The sequence below is a fragment of the Mesoplodon bidens genome (genome assembly GCF_964165515.1).
Source record: "Mesoplodon bidens genome assembly, chromosome: 19".
Classification (NCBI taxonomy): domain Eukaryota; kingdom Metazoa; phylum Chordata; class Mammalia; order Artiodactyla; family Ziphiidae; genus Mesoplodon; species Mesoplodon bidens.
Genome location: NC_138179.1, coordinates 31,480,937 through 31,504,486, shown reverse-complemented (window position 1 = coordinate 31,504,486; position 23,550 = coordinate 31,480,937).

The window sequence follows — 23,550 nt, the reverse complement described above, 5'->3', positions numbered from 1 at the left end:
ACAGAGACCCTGAGGATGCACAGATCCTTCCCTGTGGCACGGTTCACAGGATCAGAGTTCCTGTGATCACAGCTATTCCACGTTTGCTTGGGCCCTGACCCTGGGGCAGGTACCATTTGTAACCTTGGTGAGAAAGCAGAGACCCTCTACCACCCCCCACCCTACCCCAAGCCTGAGAGCCCCCAGGAATGAGCGGTATGCTCTTGGCTGGGTAATAATCAACTGAGGCCTCAGAGCCTGGGGTGGGAGGAGGGGGACATGGTGGGTGAGGGTCCAGGCCAGCAGCTGGCTCTACAAACAAGGAAAGTCATCAGATCCTCCCACACTTCATCCCCCACCACACACACACACCCTCACACCCACTCACTCATTTCACAAACAGAGAAGGCCAGCCAGGCCCAGGCAGAGGGAGATGGCCGTCCAGGACCTGGGGGAGCCAAGGCCTTTGACCAGAGGCCTCAAGCAGCGGGGTAAGGGAGGGAGGGCAGGACAGGCCGGCACTGAGAGCCACCGTGCGGCTCAGGGCTCGGATGACTGAGCAGGCAGATGTCCTGGCAAATGGGAACAAAAGCCCCCGACAGCACTCCCAGCTCCTGGTGCCCTGTGGCGGGTGTCCCAGAGCCTCCCGCTCAGAGCAGCACTTCTGTCTCCCCTGCCCCCATCGGAGAGAAGGTGGTGGTGGGACTGGCAGTGGCGCTAGGAGCCCCCCATCACTGACCCCACCCACTCTCCCAGCTGTCTTCCTTCTCTCCTATCTCCCTGTGTCCAGAACTCCATCCGCCACAACCTGTCCCTGAAGAAGGGCTTCATCAAGGTGCCTCGGGAGAAGGACGAGCCAGGCAAGGGGGGCTTCTGGCACATCGACCCCCAGTACACCGAGCGGCTGCTGAGTGGGGCCTTGAAGAAGCGGCGGCTGCCCCCAGTCCACATCCACCCGGCCTTTGCCCGCCAGGCCGCGCCAGAGCCCAGCGCCGCCCCATGGGCCGGGCCACTGACCGTGAGCGCCGAGGCCCAGCAACTGCTGCGGGAGTTCGAGGAGGCCACTGGGGAGGCGGGCTGGGGTGCAGGCGAGGGCAGGCTGGGGCGTAAGCGTCAACAGCCGCTGCCCAAGCAGGAGGCCAAGGTCCCGCGGCCCTCCAGCCCCCTGCTGCTGACCCAGGAGGAGCAGGCTGAGCTGGAACCCCTCAAGGGCAACTTTGACTGGGAGGCCATCTTGGACGCTGGCACGCTGGACGGGGAGCTGGGCACGCTGGAGACCTCGGAGCTGATCCCGCTGCTGAGACCTGCCTCACACGGGGACGTGGACCTCACCATCCATGGCCACCACATCGACTGCCCTGTTACCTTGGGGCCTCCAGTGGAGCAGGCTACCGAAAGCCTGGACTTTGATGAGACCTTCCTGGCCCCATCCTTCCTGGAGCACCCCTGGGATGAGAGCACCCGTAGCTCCCTGCCCCCCGAGCCCCTCTTTGAGGCCGGGGATGCCACACTGGCCTCTGACCTGCATGACTGGGCCAGCCTGGCCGCCTTCTTGTAAGAAGCCAGGCCCTGCCTCACCTGCAGACAGCACCGAAGTCTGGGCCCAGACTGCCCCCCTCCCCGCCAGTGCAGGCCCATGGACACCCTACCACCCAGGCAGGGGCTGGGCCAGTTCAACCCAACAGGCCACACGGCCCCCAGCCCAGGCCATCCTCAGATTCTAGTCCAGCAGGCTGAGAATTGGGGCACGGGACCAAAATTGCTTCCTCCGCTCCCCAACCCCCCATACACACAGTGTTTCATTGATCCACTTCTTCCCTGCCCCAGAGACACGCTAAGGGCCCTGCACTATGAGAGCTGCAGCTTGGAGGGGCCCTGGCCATGCTGGAAACCTCAGTACAGGGCCCGCCCCAGAACACCTTAGCTTCAAAGCTTCTCTCTCTCCTGCTCTCCTCCCCAGGTCTCTATCCAGAGCAAGTTCCCAGGTACAACAAATGCTGATTAGGTGACTGCAAATTAACACCCAAGAGGCCTCTCCCGGCAGTCTGTGAGGAGGAGCAAGGCGGAGGGGGGAAGAGAGAGGAGACAGAAAGGAAGCCGGGGTGCTGGGTGGAGCCAGGAGATTTTCTAAGGCCTCTGGGATCTTCTGGCTTCATCCCTAGAGGTGGGGCAGAGGGCATGTGTCCCTAATCTTTGAGCCCAACTTGAGGCTGAGAGCAGCGGGGAGATGGGGATCTGGGGGTTAGGGGCTGGGGCAGCCAAGCTGCAGAGGGAAAGGGGACAGACAGACTAATGTAGTGAGTGTAGCTATAGCTGAGGCTTAACTGGGAGGGACGCAGTGCTTGCTAGAACCACTGGGACCAGGAATGGGGGGATGGCCCCGTGCCCTTGCTTGCACTCCTGCAGGGGAGTGTCTTGCTCCACCATAAACGCCCTGGGCTGCATCCCACATCCACTCTCCTAACCCATCGGGCATTTTAACCTTTTTCATAGAAAGTTATTTACAATAAAAACATTTTTAAAAATAAAGTTTTAAAAAGTCTCAAAATGGACCTGCTTGCAACTTTCTCTGGGGAAAAGCATGGGCCAGTTTTGGGGAGGCCACGGCCCAAGGGGGAATGGCTGGGAGCAAGATGGCGGGCACCAAAGGCCTGCAGAGTGTCCCCTGATGCACTCCTCATGATCTCTGGGTGCCCAGAGAGAAAGGGGCTGAGAGGCGGCCCTCGGGGGTCCCCTGCAGCCAGGGCCTCGGCACCTCTATATGTGCAATGGGGAGACTGTACCCACAGCCCCGAGGAGCAGGCGGCAAAGGAGGCACAGCCCCCTTCCTGGCCCTGGGGACTCACTCACAAAGGCCGTTCTTGCCCAGGGCTCGGCTCACGTTCCCCACCTCGCCCAAGTTGAGGGCCTGCCCAGACTCACCTGCGGTCCTCGCCTGGGCCTGTCTCCAGCTCCTCCCTCCCTTGGTCCCTTCCTGAAGGAACAGGGAGTGACATCAGAGGTCCCCAGCCCCTGGGGCCCCACTTGCCACCCTGGGGTTCATTTACCCCGCCCAGGGCCTTCCCTCCAATGCAGGTTGCGGCTGAAGGAGGCCATCAGGGCAGACGGAAGACGGAGTGCCTAGGCCCTACAGCTCCAGCCTGTGAGGAATCAACGTACTAGAGTTCTGATGGGGAAACTGAGGCACAGCAAATATGTGACACTCAGCAGGCACCTTTCAACCCCCTCACCCCAGCTTTGCCTGGAACCCATCTCTCCCCCGAGCCCGCACCTGGCCCCGCTAGCACACCCTTGTGGTGCACAGCCCCTTCCCCCAGCACTCACGTGCACGTGCGCACAGACACACACACACACACACACACACACAAATGGGCACTGTCCTACACAATCCTGCCCAGCCTCCACGGGCCCCTTTCTTCTGAAGCCCCTTTCTTTCCTTGCACTCGAGGCTGGCTCCAGGACAACCTGGCATTCCCCCGCCAACTTGCTGCTTTCCCTTGCTAATTATTCCAACTATTTCAGAAGGGTGCACACACTGCAGGGCCAGCCGGGTTGGGGCCTTACAGAGCTCAGGAGGCAGCCCATCCCCTTCCCACCGCTTGCTGAGGAGGCTGCCCCAACCTCCCTCTGAGACTCCCTTCACCCCCTAAGCAACGACTCCCTCCCTCTCCCCACCACCCTCCGGCCTTCCTGCCCACGCTCCCCAGCACTGGGGGAACATGGGGGCTCCAGCCTCTCCACTGGTCCCCAGGCTCAGCCTCCAGCCCCCGCCAAAAGGGGTACACCCTGGATTGACAGGTGGGGCCGGTCACTGTCCCCCCTCCTCACCCTCTGCCTGGGCCCACGCTGGGGGAAGAGGGGCAAAGTCAGCGCCTGGCAGAACTGCCTGCCAGGTAAGGAAAGGCTGAAGAAGCTTCTGGCTGCCAGGAAGAATCCCCAGGAGCTCCTGAAAATCCCTATGCTTGGGACTAGCGTCTCTGGGGCTGGGACCCAAACACTGGCACTTTTAAGGGTCCATGGATGCTGCCAACGAGCAGCCAAAGCTAAGAGGGGGCTCCGAAGCGGCCAGAACACAGGGCTTCACACACCCTTTCAGCAGGCAGCGTTTGGGGGTTGGTGGTGGAGGGGGCGGGAAGCGAGAGTGGATCCTGTCCCTCCTATTCATCCCTGCCCCGGCCCTTGGCTGGGTGGCTTTTTCAAAAAACGTTCAGTGACTCCGTATTTATCTAGAGATTCAGTGTAATTCCAGTCAATATATATTTTGTGCCCTTAACAGTAAGTTGCAGGCAGGCTGCCTCATTAGCACTAGATACTTTAGTGTGTGTTTCCTTAGAACAAGGACACGCCTCCATAATCCCAGTACCACCATCACAATCAGGAAATGAACACTGACCTGGTAATCCCATGTAACCGCAGACCCCCTTCACGTCTTGCAGATCACCCCAGTAATGCTCCTCTCCATTTCAGCATCCCAATCCAGGACCCCATGTTGCACTGAGCTGTCCTTTCTCTTTTGCCCTGTGTGGCTTTGAGCCCATGACTCAAGCTCTCTGCGCAGGTTTCGCATTTCCTTTGATCTCCACTTTTGAGGTGAGAAGCCCTTCAGCCACTTCACCCTCAGGTGTGGTACAGTCCCTTCCCAAAGCAAGAAGCCAGCTTTCTGTCTCCTCACTTTCCAGCTCTTCCCTATCCTCCCTCCCCCATGTATCGCCAGCCAGGAAAGGGATGAGGGGCAATGTTTAGGAACTCAGTCTTTGGGGACCCTCGCCATCTGCCCACAGGACAGGCCACCCCCAGGGCAGGATGTGAACCACAACCACCAGGCAGGGAGTGTCACCAGGCACCTGGTGGCGCAAAGCAGCCACACAGGAGGTGCAAAACATGCCCCGGCACTGGGCTCTCTTTGAGTCCTTGTGAAGGACCCTGAAATGCTCTTCTAGGGCAACAATTCCAACTACTAATTCAGGCCATCATGGTGGGCATAGCCTAGGGCTCTGTCATATCTCAGCCTCACAAAATGTTGGATCCCACTTTGCTTCTCAATCTCATGCTCCACTAAATAACCACCTCTTCCAAAAGCCAGCAGACAATGCATCTAACAGAGAGCTATGAGGAATCCATTGATAACACTAGTGTTGAGGGAGGAACAGCCAACAGCTTACGGTCTTGCTGTTTCAGGCTGTTATTTCTATGCCCTACACCAGAGTGAGGTGGGGTGCACATGTGATTTGAACAATATCTCTAAATCTCTGATGAGCCTATGGAAGGCAGTACCTCCGGCTCCCCCCATCAGGCTCAGCTGATCTGGAGGACAGGGGAGGAAAACCGGTGGGGTGGGGAGCCTCCCAGACCACCACTGACCCCAGCTCAGCCCTTCCCCCTACCTCCTTTGGGGTTCCTGGGCACCAAATGAGAACCACCGGTCCACCCCTCTCTCAGCTTCTTTCTTCAACTCTTTCAGAAAAGCGGGGTGGAGACGGGGGCAGCAGGGATAAGAATGCCACCTGACAGGGCGGTAGTGATGAAACGTGATAATATACGACAGTCCCTAACAAGTGCCTGGTACATAGAGGGGGTCAAAAATGCCTTTGCAGTGTCACCTTAGGATGGAGCCCCAGGCCTTCCTGAGTGCACCTGATCATAAAGAACTCCCCGGTAGGTCACCATTTAACTGAGGGGTTCTCAGATTCAAGGCCTCCTTCCTAAGCAGACACACGAGGCATAGCCTCTGCTACCAGAAGCAAGAACTGTTTTCCCAACCAACCTTCTGGTGGTTGCCACTGCTTCTTGTCCTTGAGAGAGGAGCTCCTAATGCATTTTGAGGGAAACCCCACTTACAGTGCAATATGGCTTTCCCTTCTCACAGGAGTCATCCCCCAACGCCACCCCAAACTGCAGGTTTTAGATTGGTTATGATGTCCCAGAGACTAGAAAATGCCAGATGGGTGTTTGTAATGAAGTCACCCAAACTCTTGAGTCTTCTTGGTCTACCTTCTAAGGAGAAAAAAAAAGATGCACAAGAAATAACCAGTTTGTAGACCACAGCTCCACCTGAAGATCAAGATACAGTGGAAACATTCCAGAGACTCTCTGAAAAGGGTCTCATGAGCTGCAGTTCGAGTGGCTTTAGCCCACAAGGAGAAAAGAGGTTTCCAGTCCCTTCTGAGAGGGGAAGGATCACGGTTGCGGAAGAAGATGAATCTGGGAGAAGGGTCAGGTGCCCTCAGCATCCAGCTTTCATGTGGGTCTAAAAAGTCTCCGTGTGTCTTGCTGAGGATGCCCAGGAGGTCAGTGGTGCCATGAGGCCAGGATGGGATGTGAGAACGGGAGGAGAGCCCTGGTACAGGGTCTGAGGCTCTCAGATGGCCAAAGGACCCCACATGCAGAGCCTGTTATCGGGGTCCTCCAGGCTGCCAGAAGATGAGCGTCAGTGCTGCGTGTTCCCATGACTGACCATGTTGTCGTCACCCTGCCAGGCACCTGAGAATAAGAAAGGAAGGTTACCAGATCTTTGGTTTGGTCCAGATGGTGTCTCTGGCAGGACAGTCTGGGAGGTTGGCATGAAAACTGGCAAGATGCGCATTATCTGGAACTCCCAGAGGGTACAAACCACAGCACGTGAAACTTGGGAGCAGTGGCGCCCACTGGGCTAGGGACACTCATGGCCACTGTGGCCCACTGATGGAGGGACATGCAGGATGGTCCTTGTTTTCTGAGCTTGCACTGGGATCCACTTTTGTATCTTTATTTGGTCTTGAAGTTTGCCTCAGTGTTACAGCAGACCAAGAACAGAAACTGAGTCTGGCTGAGACTTTCACGAGAGCAGGAGGAGGTGAAGGGGAGGAAGAGTGTGTTAATTTGGGCTCAGAGTTAGTGTTTGCTGTGGGGGCCAGGGTGGGGCAGGAAGGGACTGGCTGCCCAGCAGGGTGCCAGGGACCAAATGGCATGGCAGAGAACAGAGTGACGGCTGTTCCTCTCTTTCTGAACCCGAACAGCACACCGAGATTTGCTATCAGACGGTGCCACCAACCCAAGGAGACTTTAGCTCCAGAGCTTTGGGGTCCCCCGGGTCCCATCCATGAAACTCATCATCTTCCCCCCTTGTACTGCAGTTCGTGCATGAGAAGCACCCACTGCCCATGCTGGAAAACCACTCCTGGTGCTTCTCTCTCCTTCATGCTCTGTATACAATCCATCATGACCTCCTGCTTGTTCAAGATCTAGTAAGGTCTAAATCTGTAGTCAGAAAACCGGGGTACAGCCCCAGCTTGTAACGTACTGTGTGACCTTGAGCAGGTCCCTGTACTTGGAGCCCTGGTTTGGAGACGAGGACTTACCTCCCAGGGATGCTCTGAGACTAAACGAGGCGACATGGGAGAGTGGTGAGCAGGGCGCCTGACTCACAGAATGTGCGTGACAACCAGCCGCCCCCCAGGCCTTGTTCAGGCTACACTCATCTCCCCGAATTCGTCCTCCCAGCCCACAGACTGGCCCCATCTGATTCATTCCTCCCAGTGCAGCGAGATGCCCCTTCTGAAGGGAGAGGATGAAGCCCTAACCCCCTGAGGTTGGGGAAAGCATTCCATCCTCTGGCCGAGGACTGCTGAGCTGCCTCTTCCAGCACCTGCCTGCAGAAGGCACCCCCTGAAGCCAGATGGGGTCCAGCGTGCTCCGAAGTGCTCCCCCACTGGCCCGTACCACCACCCCATTTCTCATGCTGTGTGGAAATTGCTGGATCCTCCAGCACACGGTGATCTCCAGGGCAGAGCCGAGAGCCATGCCCTTCAGAGGGCTCAGTTCGTGGACGGAGCCGGCTGACCCTGGAGGGTGGGCGTGAGGCTCACTGCGTCATGTTTGAGGGAGGCCACTCACAAATGTCTGGGGTCAGCTTCAGGTTAGGCCAGCCCAAGACACGAAACCCTTTAATGGCAGAAATACTAGGATTAAGTGGGTATAAACTGTGTATAACCATAAATGTCCTGGTGTGCTAATCCGCCCTAAGGCTCTAATTATAGTCTTGTGGAGGTGGACCCCAGGGGAAGGGGAGTGAGTGGGACAGGAAATGTTTAGGTATCTCTCACAGCCAGACGGAATGGGGGATCTCCACTCCCTGGGGGTACCAGAGTCCGGCACATGGGTCCACAGGGCTTTTCCCCTCTAAGGGTGACAGGATGAAGAGCAGGCAAGATTGCCCTTTTAAGTTAGGAACCCCCAGATGAAATAAGTTGTTCCTTCATTTTATATAATTTGGTAGATCTCATACTTATTCCTCTGTGTTTATGGGGCAGGAATCCAGAGCTGCAGCTGTTCGGTAGGAAAGACCAAAAGCAAATGGTAAACAGGAGAGAAGAGTCACACACACACACACACACACACACACACACACACACACACACACACAAAGTCAAATCAAAACACTGCCGCATGGGCTTCCCTGGTGGTGCAGTGGTTGAGAGTCCGCCTGCCGATGCAGGAGACATGGGTTCGTGCCCCGGCCTGGGAAGATCCCACATGCCGTGGAGCGGCTAGGCCCGTGAGCCACGGCCACTGAGCCTATGCGTCTCGAGCTTGTGCTCCACAACGGGAGAGGCCACAACAGTGAGAGGCCCGCGTACCACAAAAAAAAAAAAAACACTGCCGCAGCCTTGTCACCACCACCACTGGCTGCCAGGATGCCTGGCTCTGAATTCATGAGTCCTTGCTACAAACACAACCGGTCCAGATTCTGAGCCAGGGCTGAAAACTGGCTCCTTGTGAAACAGCCTCAAGACTCAGACCTGAAGTCTCTGTTCTCCCCGGCTTCTTGGTACAGTCGGTGGTGCTCTTTCCTCTAAAAAGGCTTCTGCCAGACCCTCGGCGAAACCCTGCTGCTCCGTGCATCCTGGATGCAGAAGGTAAGCCTGGAAGGTGCAGGAGGACTTCCTGAGCGAGTGCTACCATTCTGTCCAGCCCTCAGCCAGAAAAGGGAGCCTGGAGATTCAAAATCCTTCACGGGAGGTAGAGAATGGTGATTCCCACTTAATGCCATCCTCAGGCTCAGTAACGGGGGAGTGAAGAGACCTCTAGAGGCAGATTTGGGGAGCACATCGAGGGGGATTCCACACACCTGTTTCCTGCCTCTACCCAGCCACTAATTAAATTTAAGGTCTGTAACAGTTCCACCATCTTGTAGAGTTTCTCCAGGAAAAGAAAAAGTTAATTCAGATTTTTCCTTAGTATCTGCGAAGCATAACCTTTCCTACTGGCATGTTAGTCTTGAGTTATTTCAGGGCTCCATAAGTACTTTTGTTTGTTTTTGGCTGCGCAGTGGTTTGGAGGATCTTAGTTCTCCGACCAGATATTGAACCAGGCCACTGCAGTGAAAGTGCTGAGTCCTAACCACTGGACTCTCAGGGAATTCCCTCCATAAGTACTTCTAGATTTCATTGTTATGCCCACTCCTGTCCAATGCGGTCATTTAAAAACATCTGTATCGGGTTTCCCTGGTGGTGCAGTGGTTGAGAGTCTGCCTGCCGATGCAGGGGACACGGGTTCGTGCCCTGGTCTGGGAAGATCCCACATGCCGCGGAGTGGCTGGACTTGTGAGGCATGGCCGCTGAGCCTGCACGTCCGGAGCCTGTGCTCCGCAATGGAGAGGCCACAACAGTAAGAGGCTCGCATACCACAAAACAAAACAAAACAAAAACATTTGTATTTCCACTAATAAACTCAAATTATCTTTGCTTTTTCCCATCACACTCCCCAGAGCCTTTTCACAGAATTGTCACTGGTCCCCTGACCACTATCCTGCCGCCTGTGTGATACTCCATCAGATTCCTTGGAGCCCCGTCTACCTAGCACAGCCTCGCGATTCTAATCGGCTCACCACCTACAATGGTCAACTCAGATTTCCTCCCTTTGAGAACCTTGCAGAACAATCTCAGAACATACCATCGCCCCCGCACCCGCCTCCTTGGTCTTGGGGCCAAAGAAGACCCAGAGACTTCTTAGGGGAAGAGGTGCTGGAATGACACAGGTGCTTTCTCAGCATCACTCCCACAAGGCTGATGAGAGCAGCGAGGATGGGGACCTGAGCCATCCTTGCCACCAGCTGGGGCTCCTGGCAGAGCACCTGTGGGCCTGGGGAGGGTGGACCATGGGATGCTCCCCGGGCTCCATCCTTGTGGGCGCTCCATGAGGCGAGTGGCATCTGTGTGGGGAGGGAAACAGCGTGGAGAGGGGGAGCAAGTGCCTGAGAAGCTGTTCTGACGGCCAAGCCAGCCTGAGGCACCTCAGTCATAGGATGGAACTTTGAACTTACAGCTGAGCGTGCTGAGGCCTGTTGATTCCACGGGACCAACCACAGTGGATGCTCCTGTCATTAACCCGACATTAACCCGACAGATGCTTCCGGAGAGTTCCCCAGCTCTTTACTACCAGTGTGACGCTAACAGCAGAACCCAAGAAACATTTTACCAAGAGAGCAGATGAATTTCCTTCTCCCGTAAGAGCCCTTGAGACCTCGGGGTGAGGCTACGATGCGACCTTCAACTCCCTCTCCCGGCAGCCGCCACTGTCATTTGGTTTCATGTCTGGCCTGAACCGTGAAGCCAGTTTAATCTGAGAATGGCTGGCTCCCGAGATCACCGTAAAGAAGCCGAGGCATTGTTTTCCTTCCAGGTCTCGCTCCCCTGCCGCAATCCCAGAGTGGAATAAACATCCACCAGCAGGTTGGCCGGAAGGAGTTAGGGAGAAGAGGAAGCACAAGGCCTTGGGTCAGTTTCCACCAGCATGGGTGGCTGAAACAATTCCCAGGAGCTCTCTCTGCCAAACACGTGGGTTGGTGGGCAGCCACTGCGGGGAGGTAGGAGCCTAGATTCCTCTCTTGAAACCCAGTGAGCGGCTGGCCAGCACAGCTGCCACAGAGTCAGGGCAGAGTGAGGGCAGAGATGTCCTCTTCCCCAACTAGTGACCAAAACAAATCCTGCCTGTAACGTTTTCCACAGAAGCATCCACGCTTTTGTGGAACAGGGATTAATCTAGTCTCACAAATATTTTTTTTTTCCTGGAAAATTTCAGCATATTAAATACAGGCTCTTGCCAGTTAGGAATGCAAGCCTCAGCGAGGGCCCCTCGGATGTGTGTGCGCCCAGCAAGCTTGGGGTTGGGTGTGGGTGAACATGAACTTTCACACGAAGTCTGGATAACCTAAATGAGTTTCAAAATAAACAAACTGGACACACAGACGTACATTTGGCAAAAAGACATGAGAAACAACTGGACAGACAGAAGCCAGGTAAAGAGTGGGAAGGCAGGAAGTGAAGTGTACCCTGGACCTCAACCACTCTGGCCCAAGCCTGGCTGGGTCAACGCTAAGTGGGAAGGGACCGGAGAGCCCCTGGGAAGGCCGTGGGAGGCGACTCTGGGGATTACGGCTTCCTCCACCACAAGCCTGCATGGGGCCAGAGGGGTGAGGACCTGGGTCTTTTGCGAGCTGATGGAGAGTGGCAACCACAGGAGTTTGTGTCCCTCCAGCACCTGTAACCACGTCACCAAGAGAGTAAAGCACTGGACCCATGACAGGACGTGGCTGTCCTGAAGCTTAAGCTTGTCCAGGGCATGTTTAAGAGATAACAAGCCATGCAACATGAAGGCAGTCTCTGCTGTGAACCCAGGAGGGGCAATTTCGACCTTGTCCACCCGGCAAGACGTGGCCTTAGAGCCATGGTTGGTGAAGCCCTTGGTGAGCACGGAGCAGAGAGACATCAGTGCCCAGAGTGTGACTGACAGGTGGGCTCCTCCTGAGAACTCATCCCGGATTCAGTTTAGTGTCATGAGAAGGAATAAGGGGCATGTTGATGGCCCTGATTGAATTTATAGAGTTAGGGCTCCAGGGAGAAGAGTCACCCTCGACACCTGATCATTCCTTTGGGATCCAAATCTAGGGAGCACAAGGCAACTGGAGGTAGCCCAGGGCTCACTGGGTCACAGAGCTAGTCTATAAAATGCTGGCTTTGAAATTCCTCTCTGATCCTAACTAACCACTCTCCTCTGAGGGGCTACAGGTTCCCTTTTCAAGGGCTCAGGCTCTCTTTCCAAGACCTTATCACAGAGGCCGTGTCTGCCTTAAACTGCCGGTTGATGGAAACAAGACCAGGCCCACTGCCATGGGATCTGCAAGATCATGATGGAGGGGGCACAGTCAGGCCAAATCGGAAGGCTTTGTAGGTATTTTTGTTCCTTTCTCCATGCCCAAATAGATTCGCTTAGAGCAGAGTCGCTCTTTGCCCAAGGACTCTCCCGAGGCCGCCTCACTTCCTTTCAGCAACTGGCTCCCAGCACCTTAGCAAAGCCCATGTCTTCTTGCAGGAACTGCAGGGCAGGAGATGGGTGTCCCAGGGTGAGAGCAGGGGTGCGAGCAGGGGAGCGTCTCCCACCAAGTTCACGTTCAGCAGACTGCCACTCACTGGTTAAGCAGACCGCAGAGCACAGCTTATTGTCCAGTGCTTTCATGCTGGCGTTGTCAAAGTCATTGTTAATGTCACACTCCATACCTAGAAATGCGAATGTCCTCTGGCCTGTAACGGAGTTAAGGCAGTTAGAGAGGACCTGGCTGTGTTTTTCTCTGCTTTGCTGTCCTTAAAATAAAAATCTTAAGGATGGAGACAGAAAACATCAAATCATATGTTAAAAAAAGGACAACAATTAAGTGTGTAGAGCGGACAATAAAGGAAATTGTGTGGGTATGTTTGTGTTCTCGCTCTGTTCTGCTCTGTTTCCTTAACTGGCCCCTTTCCAGCCTTCATTCCTGGAAAATCAGACCCTGGGGAGGTCTGTGGGATTCGGACACGCAGACCCGGGCCCAGAGCAGAGCTAAGCCAGGCTGGAAGAGCTAGGAGAGCCACGGGGGAACTGACCTTGGGCTCCAGCCTGTGTCTGTCGGTGCACGTGTGGTGTGTTTATGACCACAAGGCTCTGCGAAATGACTAATACATGAAATGGCAATTAAAGCTCTTTAGTCCCGTAATTTTGAACCCCAAATCAAAGAATCGCATCACTTGCAAAATTATGATTTATTTCCTTTGAGACTTAATTTGCTATTCTGAGGTTGTTTTAAGGGGCTGACCAGAAACCTACAGTCGTGTAAGATGGGAAGGGGACAGTTTTAGATGTTATTTTTTCAAGCCCCCCACCCGGTTGTTTTTTCCTTGGTGAAAGGGAGAGGAAGAAACATACATCTACTGTGTACAGCATGTCAGGTGGAAACCACATATGGAATGTCAGGCGGAAACCACGTATGGCCCTGTGCCTTTTAGAAGCAAATATTCTACTGGGGACGACAATCACAATGGAGAACTCGGAGCCTTGCGCCCTGAAGACATCAACCGAGGGGAGGTAGCGCCCATCCCATGCTTGGTTGGCGTGTGCGTGCGGCAGAGGCACAGCCTGGGCGACCACCCCTCCTCCGGCACTACTTGCCCATGAGAGAGTGGTCAAGTACACATGCGCACCCCCTGCACACCACACCGCCCCCCAAGCAACTGCCATGGCCAAAGCAGAAGTGACTAGCATGACATCTGCATCCAGGCTGGGATCCAGGTTTGCTCTGGAGGTTGCCCTTCTGTGGAGGCACCTCAGAGGAGCAGAGAGAAGAGACACCGGTTCCTGGGACGCCTGGTCCTACACTCCCAGGTGGGATTACCAGCTCGCCTAACCATCCCCCGCCACTTCCTTGATCTATATGTAGGTCGTTCCTTTGCTTCTCGGCTTACTAGAAACAAAATTCTTCCGACTGAAGATATAATTGACCTTATTTACAAAACAGAAATAGAGTCACAGGTGTAGAAAACAAACTTATGGTTATGGCGGGGGGCAAGGGAGGGGAGGGATATACTGGAGATTGGGAGTGACATATACACACTACTATATATAAAATAGATAACTAATAAGGACCTGCTGTAGAGCACAGGGGACTCTACTCAGTACCCTGTAATGGCCTATATGGGAAAAGAATCTAAAAAAGAGTGGATATATGTATATGTATAATTGATTCACGTTGCTGTACAGCAGAAACTAACACAACATTGTAAACCAACTCTTCCAATTGAAAAAAAATATCTACTTGAGGCCTGAACGATGGTAAAGAGACTCGTTCCAATAGCCTACAAACACTAGTGCACGCTGAGCTGCTAACGTCTCTTCACCTCACCTTTGCTGTGCCGCCAGGGCTGTCATCCTTCTGCTACTGTAACATCAGCCGTTTTCTTCACTAAAGCAGGAAAACCTACTGCCTAACAGTCGGTTCCCCCAAGGGGAGGAAGCTGTTCTCCTGCTGCAGATGAACTTTGGGGCTGCTAGAGCAGTTCTGTGAGACTCAGCTGAGAAGCTGAAGCAGGAAGGAAGGTGATGGCAGTTGCCCAAGAAGCTTCAGGATCTACTCAACGTAGATGGAGAACTCCATGTATCTTCTGCAGCCTTGGCTCAGAGGCCCAGAAAGAGCCAGGAAGGCTGCTGAGGTCCTCAGATACCCTGCTTGCTTTGATATTCCATCAAGAAGACAACCTTTCCCCAAAGCCACACCCTTGAGCAGTGCCACCAAGTCACACCAGTGCCCCTTTCTCTACCCTTTAGAGAATACCCGTGAAAGAAATATAATAAAAGGGAGCAAAAAACCAGGTCTTTTACCATCTTCTTTTGTGGGTGATCCGGCCTCTTCTTCTAGAACATCATTTCCCTAGGACAGAAGGAAGACACTGTGAGTCCATAAAGCAGTGAAATGAGTCTACTGATTGTCAGAAGACAGAACTAATCACCCTCATGGCAGCCATACATTTCCTGTCCGTGTGAGACGGCTGGGAGGCCAAGCAGAGGCAGATTTTGCTTGGCGAGGCAGGATCAGCCCATAGGGACCAGGTCTGAGGCACGTTCCAGAGGGACCATGTCTGAGGCACCTTACAGAGGGACCCTGGGACTGTCAGGAATAGCCTTGGTAATAGTTTAGCTCACACTGTTTCTCTCAGGTGGAAATAAAAGTTGTCAAATGAAAAAGCAAACCGTGAGATCATAAAACTTTCAGAAACACTTTACGATCCCCAATCCCATCCAGATACTCCTTTGAGAACATCTGGCTCAAGAGAAAGTTGTAGAGTCCCCACTGGGAGCTGGGCATTCCATATACTTCGGCCCAACCTACATCAGAGCACTTCTCTCGCTGAGTTATAACTCTGATTCCTCCATCAGATGGAGCTCCGGGATGGGTGGGATGGGTGGATTGGGGGCGTGGGCAGGCAGAAGCCATGTCACTCGGTCTTTGTGTCCCCCAGTGCCAGGAAGATGTGAGATGCCTGTGCCAGGTAAATACTAAGTGAATTGGAGGACAAACAACCTCTCAAGGGTCTGGCCTGGAAGACTTCCCTCTGGAACTCACCCCACGCCTATTACGCTGAGAGCAGCGCCCTCTGCTAATCGGAAAGTCCCTCTGCCTGCACCCTGCCTCTAACAGATCCAAGTGCACCACCTTGGAAGGCTTCTTCCAGAACAGCCCCCATCCTATTTGCATCCTCTGCCAGCGCTGGCAGTCCCTGTGACTGGGGAGGGGCACCAGCGTCCACCTTGCTCCTACCTCTGCATCCTGCTCTTTGGCGGCGGTGGCGAGGCCCGCAAAGTTGCAGTCTGGAGACGCCGCTGGCGTCACCTACAAAGGAGCAACAAAAGTCAAGGTGCAGTTGCCACCGGCTCTCTTACCCAGCTCACCTGGCAGCAAACACAAACCAAGTCATCAGGACAGAAGTGGTGCCACACGGAAGATCACATCTGAGGGAGTATTTGATTCAAGGATATGGTACCCTGTTTTCCAGGGCTCCCCTCCCGAGCACTGGGGGGCTTTGCCGATCTCCCTGGCAGGCCCTGGACTGAGCTCCTTGGGACTCGAGTACAGAGCAGAGCAGAGTGGCGAGGGCGATCCCATGCTCCTCTCTTACCTCTGCTTCTTCTGAGGGGGTCCTGCTGGTGGCCCGGGGGCAGGGGAGAGCCTCCCCGTCCCCTTCCATGCCAGGGGCGATGTAGGAGCTGGACATGGAGTAGGCGTTGTCGGTGTTGATCTGGGAGTACACCATGGACATGACCGACTGGGCCAGACTGCTGCTGGCAGGGTCTTTGGAGACAGGAGTTGGTGGAAGGCCACGGAGGTCAGGCCCGGCTGCTGTGAGTGCACTGGGAACAGAGCTCTCTCGCTGCACCCGGGCAGTGAGGACACCAGCGGCCGGGCCTTGCCCTCACCAAATAGGGTTTAGATGGAAGGTTTTCCGAGGTTTGGCTCCTTTATGTTTTAGAGCTCCAAACTCAACCTCAGGGATGAGGGATTTGCTTTTCCCTGTCATATTGTTAAAGATAACCTTACGACAGCAGGACTGGGAGTGAGATACCTGCTTCTCCCCCAGCTCAGCCGCTAGACCGCCCTCTCTTTGCAAGGGAGTGAGTCTCACTTCCTCTCAAGCCGGGTCCTATTTTGTCTGCCGCTTACGTATTAATTTGCTGCTCCCCAGTCCATCTGCGAGGAAATATTTGAAGCACTACAGACTCAGCTGACGGGGAAGGACCTGCAGTTGTTCCCATCCACCATCATGTACCTTCTGGGGAGGAAATTGTGGAGGAGAGAGGCGTCCCTGTGCAGGACGACTGGTAAACAGCTCCTGACGATGACAAGGTCAGGTTCTCACTTTCTGGGGTGATGCCACATTCTTGGGTGGGAAAAAAGTAAGCACCAGTCAAACATGTTAGAGGGGAGGGGTTAGGGCAGGGGCCCGGGGCGAGGAGGAGGAAAGGGGATCTGGGAAGGGCGGCAGGAGGCGACATGCAGAGGGAGGGCTGGTCTCTCCTCTCATCACTCCTGTGCACCCCTGACCCGGAGTGGCTGTCTCCCGGGGGGTGGTGCCAGCACATCCTGCCCGAGGCCCAGCAGCTGCTGGAGCCACACAAAGACCGCAGCTCAGGTGACACAGGTCACCCAGCAGCTGTGACACGGGAATACCCCAGGTTTCCCCAGGATTACACACATCTCTCCTTTTTTTGTGTGGTACGCAGACGAACAGCTCTTCTTCTGAAGGGAGAGAACACAAAACCAGCGGAGGCCCCAGTACCTGCTGGGCTTCTCCTCTTGGATGGAGGGTTAGTTCCAGCTTGATGGATCTAATACAAACACCGCCTGTCCCCCAGCCCACGCCCGGCACCCCCATCAGTCACCTGGGCTCGCAACCTCGGTGCACCCCAGGGCAGATGCAAAGGCCTACTGATTCTCTGTCTACAGCCCCAATTAATAGTTCACATGCCACAACTAAGGAGCCAGTGAGCCATAACTAAGGAGCCTGCTGGCAGAAACTAAGACCCAGTGCCACCAAATAAATAAAGAAATATTAAAAAAGTAAAATAAAACCAGACTCTACATTTTATATAGGAACTTGCTTTTTTGGGTAAACGATGTGGTCATAGATATATTTGCACCTCACTGGATACAGCTCTACTTTATTTTTGGCTGAATACCAGTTTATAGTATAGATACACTATAATTTATTTAACAACTCCTGCCTGATGTGTGGAAAACCCACACACATCTAGTGTCAAAAGTGAATCAGGAGGGACTTCCCTGGTGGCCCAGTGGTTAAGAATCTGCGTGCCAATGCAGGGGACATGAGTTTGAAACCTGGTCTGAGAAGATCCCACATGCCGTGGAGCAACTAAGCCTGTGTGACACAAGTACTGAGCCTGTGATCTAGAGCCCGTAGGCCGCAACTAGCAAGCCCGTGTGCCACTACTACTGAAGCCCGCGTGTCTGGAGCCCGTGCTCTGCAACTAGAGAAGCCACCACAGTGAGAAGCCTGCGCACTGCAATGAAGAGTAGCCCCTGCTCACCACAACTAGAGAAAGTGGCATGCAGCAACAAAGACCCAATGCAGCCAAAAATAAATAAATAAATAAATAAATTAATTAAAAGTGAATTGGGAAAAAGAAGTGAATCAGGGACTTCCCTGGTGGCACAGTGGTTAAAAACCGCCTGCCAGGGCTTTGCTGGTGTCGCAGTGGTTGGGAGTCCACCTGCCAATGCAGGGGACACGGTTTCCTGCCCCAGGACGGGAAGATCCCACATGCCACCGAGTGGCTGTGCCCGTGAGCCATGGCCGCTGAGCCTGCGTGTCCAGAGCCTGTGCTCCACGACGGGAGAGGCCACAACAGTGAGAGGCCTGCGTACCGAAAAAAATAAATAAATAAATAAATAAATAAATAAATAATAAATAAAAAACTGCCTGCCAATGTAGGGGACACGAGTTTGAGCCCTGGTCTGGGAAGATCCCACATGCCATGGAGCAACTAATCCCGTGCACCACAACGACGGAGCCCGCATGCCACAATTACTGAAGCCTGTGCACCTAGAGCCTATTCTCCACAACAAGAGAAGCCACTGCAAGGAGAAGTCTGTGCACCACAATGAAGAGTAGCCCATGCTTGCCACAACTAGAGAAAGCCAGCATATAGCTAATGATGACCCAATGCAGCCAAAAATAAAATTTAAAAAAATAATTAATTAATTAATTAATTTTTAAAAAGTGAATCAGCATTTTAGTAGAATACTGAGAGCAGAGGAAACACACAGGAGTATGTTTTTCCTTTACATGGACACTCAGAGAAGTGAAATAGCTGGGCCACAGTTGAAAATTTACTAAATATTGCCAAACTGAATGCCCAAAACAAAATCAGGTGTAGTATAATTATAAAGGAAGGAAGAAGGAAAGAAGATAGCAGACAAAAGGCAAAAAATCCAATCTAATACACACAGACACACAGTCACTCAGAAAAGAGGCCCACTCCTTCCATGGACTTTACATTGTGCTATGGACACATGTCCCCCTCCCCCATTCATACTTTGAAGCCCAACTTCCAATGTGACTATATTTGGAGATGGGGCTTTTGAGAGATAATTAGGGTTAGATAAGGTCATAAGGGTGGGCCCCTCCAGATGGGATTAGTGGCTTTATAAGAACAGAAATAGAGATATCAGTCTCTCTCATTTATTTTTCTTTTTGGCCACACCATGAGGCTTGCAGGATCCCAGTTCCCCAACCAGGGACTGAACCCGGGCCACGGTAGTGAAAGCCGGGAATCCTAACCACTAGGCCACCAGGGAACTCCCAGTCTCTTTCTGTCATGTGATGACACAGTAAGAAGGCAGTCATTGCAAGCCAGGAAGAGGGCCTTCACCAGCAACCCAGTCTGCCGGCACCTTGATCTTGGAGTTCTCAGCCTCCAGAACTGTGAGAAGTGAGTATGTGTTGTTTAAGCCACCCAGCCTGTGGTATTTTGTTACGGCAGCCTGGGCAGATGAATACAGGCTCCAAGGCAGTAGATACTGGGGTACTTGTGACCAACCGGTCTGGTTACACTGGGGCCTGGGCACAAACCAACCTGCAGACAAAACCCGTGCAGAGGATCCCATTTAAGTGGTAGCTGCCCCCAGGGGCTGCTTCTCTGTGTCCTCTGCCCTAACTTCTCCCCTTCCCTCAACTCACGCTGCCCACAACTTTTGAATCTGCACCATCCTTATTTTTTAATGCTGCTATCGTATTTGAGGTAGTTTTCATTCTTAACTAAAACTACGACCTCTTAACTTGTCTCCTTAATCTCCTCCCTTTCTGATTCACTCTACCCTGTGAGTTGATTTAAAGAGCTAACTTTCTAAAATGGAAATCAAATCACAATAGTTGTCATTATTTGAATTCTGAAAATATTCCAGCAAGATGGATATTTTTTTAACCTTCATTTTTTATAATTTTTAATTTTTTGGCTGCACCGTGTGGCTTGTGGGATCTTAGTTCCCTGACCAGGGATTGAACCCAGGCCTGCAGCAGTGAGAGCATGGAGTCCTAACCACTGGAGCACCGGGAAATTCCCAAGATGGTTTTTTGTTTTTTTTCCGGTACGAGGGCCTCTCACTGTTGTGGCCTCCCCTGTTGTGGAGCACAGGCTCCGGACACGCAGGCTCAGTGGCCATGGCTCACGGACCTAGCCACTCCACGGCATGTGGGATCTTCCCGGACTGGGGCACGAACCCGTGTCCCCTGCATCGGCAGGCGGACTCTCAACCACTGCGCCACCAGGGAAGCCGTAATTGGGAGTTGTTATTGCAAGATCTCTAATCAATCTGCCCTTCTTTTGGTATTTTTTTAAAAATTGAGGTCACAGTAAAATAAATTAGATATCCTGCCTATAAGTGAAAAATACTAATCTTCACCTATTTACTTTGGACCAAAGGAGTTATATCCTTGATTATTGTAGAAAATGGAATTGTAGTTAAAAATAACTTCATACAAAATTAAAATATGGGAAACAAGTTTAAAAATAAATAAAAAGAAAAATTAAAATATGGAAAAACTGGCTATGGAAATCCTATTACGTTTTCATACATTTGAAAAATCTTCATCTACATGGCATTTCAATAACATACTTTAAGCTTAAGGTCACAAAAATAAAAGGAAAGTAACAAAATTGTATTTAAGCACCTCTAACTGTTCAAGTCAATTCTAATGCTACAGTGCTGTTTTTGTTATTCATGTTTTTTACCTATTTAAAAAAATTATACGGACTTCCCTGGTGGCACAATGGTTAAGAATCCACCTGCCAGGGCTTCCCTGGTGGCAGAGCGGTTGAGAGTCCACTTGCCGATGCAGGGGATGCGGGTTCATGCCCCGGTCCGGGAAGATCCCACATGCCGCGGAGCAGCTGGGCCCATGAGCCATGGTCGCTGAGCCTGCGCGTCCGGAGCCTGTGCTCCGCAACGGGAGAGGCCACAGCAGTGAGAGGCCCGCGTACTGCAAAAAAAAAAAAAAAAAAAAAAAAAAAAAAAAGCAAAGGACCTTAGTGCACAAGGACCCCAAACCTTAGAATCACCTCCCTGTTCTGTCTACCCCTGATAGTTTTCACTCTTATTAACCCACCAGATGTTTCCAAGCAGATGTTTTGAGGAATACATTGTCTATTTTGTTTTAGTAGTCCTTAGTGGGAGGGTTAGTCTGAATTATCTGGACCACCATCACTTCTTTTCTGGATTTCAAAAAGAAATGAAGTGGGCCTTAAAGGTAGAAGGAGAGTAGGAGTCCATGGATTTAATATTTCTTTATTTTTTAAACCACGTTATTTCCCACATCTCTATTTTAAGTAACCTGGAGTAGATATCCTGGCTGAGTACTCACAGTAGCTCACATTAACAGGCAGTGAATTTTTTTTAGATTAAGTGGGAATAAAAACAGAAGAAAATCCATGGACGAAAAAGGAGTGGAAGAAGAAGGGGAGAGAGAAAGAGGACCTAGAGGGATAGAGATGGAGAAGGCAGAAAAGTGGGAAGAAGAAAAGAGAAAGATGAAGCAGGGAGGACAGAATTAAAGGAAGCTCCATTTAGTTTGACCAAGACCTGTAGCCAGTGCTTCTGTAGAAATCCAGAGTTACTACTTGTTTAACAAACAAACAAACAAAAAATTTCTTTCACATTGTCCTTTCCTTGCCAACCATTCACTTATTTTCATGACTGGTCGTGGAAAAAGGAAACTAATTCATTCACTCAACAAATATTTATTAGGTACCCACTATATGCCAAGCTCTGTCCTGGGCACTGAGGAGAAACAAATGAACAAAAGCTACACAAGCCCTTGCCCTCACTGAGCTTCTGTTCTAGTGGGCCACTGTACCCAAGGTACAGTGATTGAGGTGCTAAATGCTGTAACAAACAGATCACAACTTCTCAGCAGGTTAACATAATTAAGGTCTGTTGTCTGCTCAGCTGAGAGTCCTTGCATGTATTTTTGGTCATGCAGATCTGCCCTCCTCATTCAGAGTCACACTTCTGCTTCACGTCTATTGGCAAGAACTAGTCACATGGCCCCAAAGGCAAGGGCATGGCTGGGAAATGTAGTTCCCAGTAACAAACACAAGTCTTTGGTGACCAGCAAACTGATTCTTCACGTGGAAAGATACAGACAAGAAACTGAATAACAAATTATTTATTACCTTAGGAGGTGATAAATGCTATGGGAAAAATACAGGAAAGAAATAGAGTGTCTGGGAGGGGGGAGTATTGAAAATTTAAATAGACTGGCGAGAGATGGACTCACGGGGCTGAGCAAAGCTTGAAGGAAGCAGAGGCGTGAGCCATGTGAATATAGGGGAGACGGTGTGACTGGAAGAGGGAACACTCAAAAAGGAGCCCATTATGGCTGAAACAGAGCCAGCGGAGAGAGGCAGGAGATGAGGTCAAACAAGTCAGAGGCAAATCGTGTGGGACTCTAGATTTATCCTCTGAATGAGATGAGAAGAAATCAGATGGGTGTGAGCGGAGGAGAGCTAGGATTCGATCTGCACTTTATCGAGACCAGTGTGGTGGCTACGTTGGGAATACACTGAATGGGGGCAAAGGAAGGAGATAAAAGTGCATGGGACCAGAGTGGCAACAATGCAGGTGATAAGAGATGTCGGTTGCTAGATACAATTTGAAGGCAAAGCAGGATTTGTAGATGGATTGAAGATGGAGTTTGAGAGAAAGACAGGAGTGACTGTGGCCTGAGCAATTAAGAGATGGAGCTAGGGAAGACCATGGTGGAGCACGTTTGTCGGGGGAACTCAAGAACTCACCTCTGGACATGTTGAGCTTGCGACGTCCATGCGAGTTTCATGTGGAGACGCTAAAAAGCTGCTGGACTAGGGTCTGAAGCTCAGGAGAAAGCCCTGGGCTTGAGCTACAGGTTTAGAGTCCTTTCTCAGGGTAAAGGCACTACTCAAAGCCTTGAGACCAAAAGAGAAGGGCAGGCAGTGTAGTTGAACAAGAGAGACCCAAAGGCTGATCCTTAGGTCTGGACAGAATAAGATGTGGCCATTGCTGGGGATGGGGAGAAAAAAAGTGAGGGAAGGAAGCGGGAGTGAGTGGGGAATTATTTGGGGCTGTGGTTCATCCGATCAGAATCAGAATGGAGCACCATTAATGGTGACCAAGGGGTTTGTTTCCCCCCAACTCCACTCCTACCTGCCTGCATCTAGCTGTGTACAATCCCAGTGGTCTGATGATGGGCAGGGCCGTCAGCTGCTCATTCCATGCTTCTGCACTCTTTCAACACCACCCCTCGCTCTCATAAAGGTTTGGTCATTCATTCAACAAATCTTTACTGAATGCCTATATATGTGCCAGGCCCTGAGTGAACAAGCTAGACAAGGCCTGTGCCCTTCTGGAGCTTATAGTCCATAAGGGGGCTGGGGCAGATAATAAACAATCAACAAATAGACAAACAAGAACATTCCTAATCCAGGGTAAAAGAATAGAGAATGCCCTGCTTTGGTGAAGGGGATCATGAAAATTCTCTTCCAGGAGGGGACATCCGAGCTGAGACCTGAGCGCTAAAAGGATGATGGTCATCAGATCTGGGGGTCAAGGATCTGGCTGGAGGGAGGCTTGCAGTGCTGCAGGGGAATGTTGAAGGCCTGATCATGGTGAGGAGCCCCCTCACATGGGACCTTGTAGGCTATGGTTAGGAATTTGGTTTTATTCTAAGTGTGACGAGG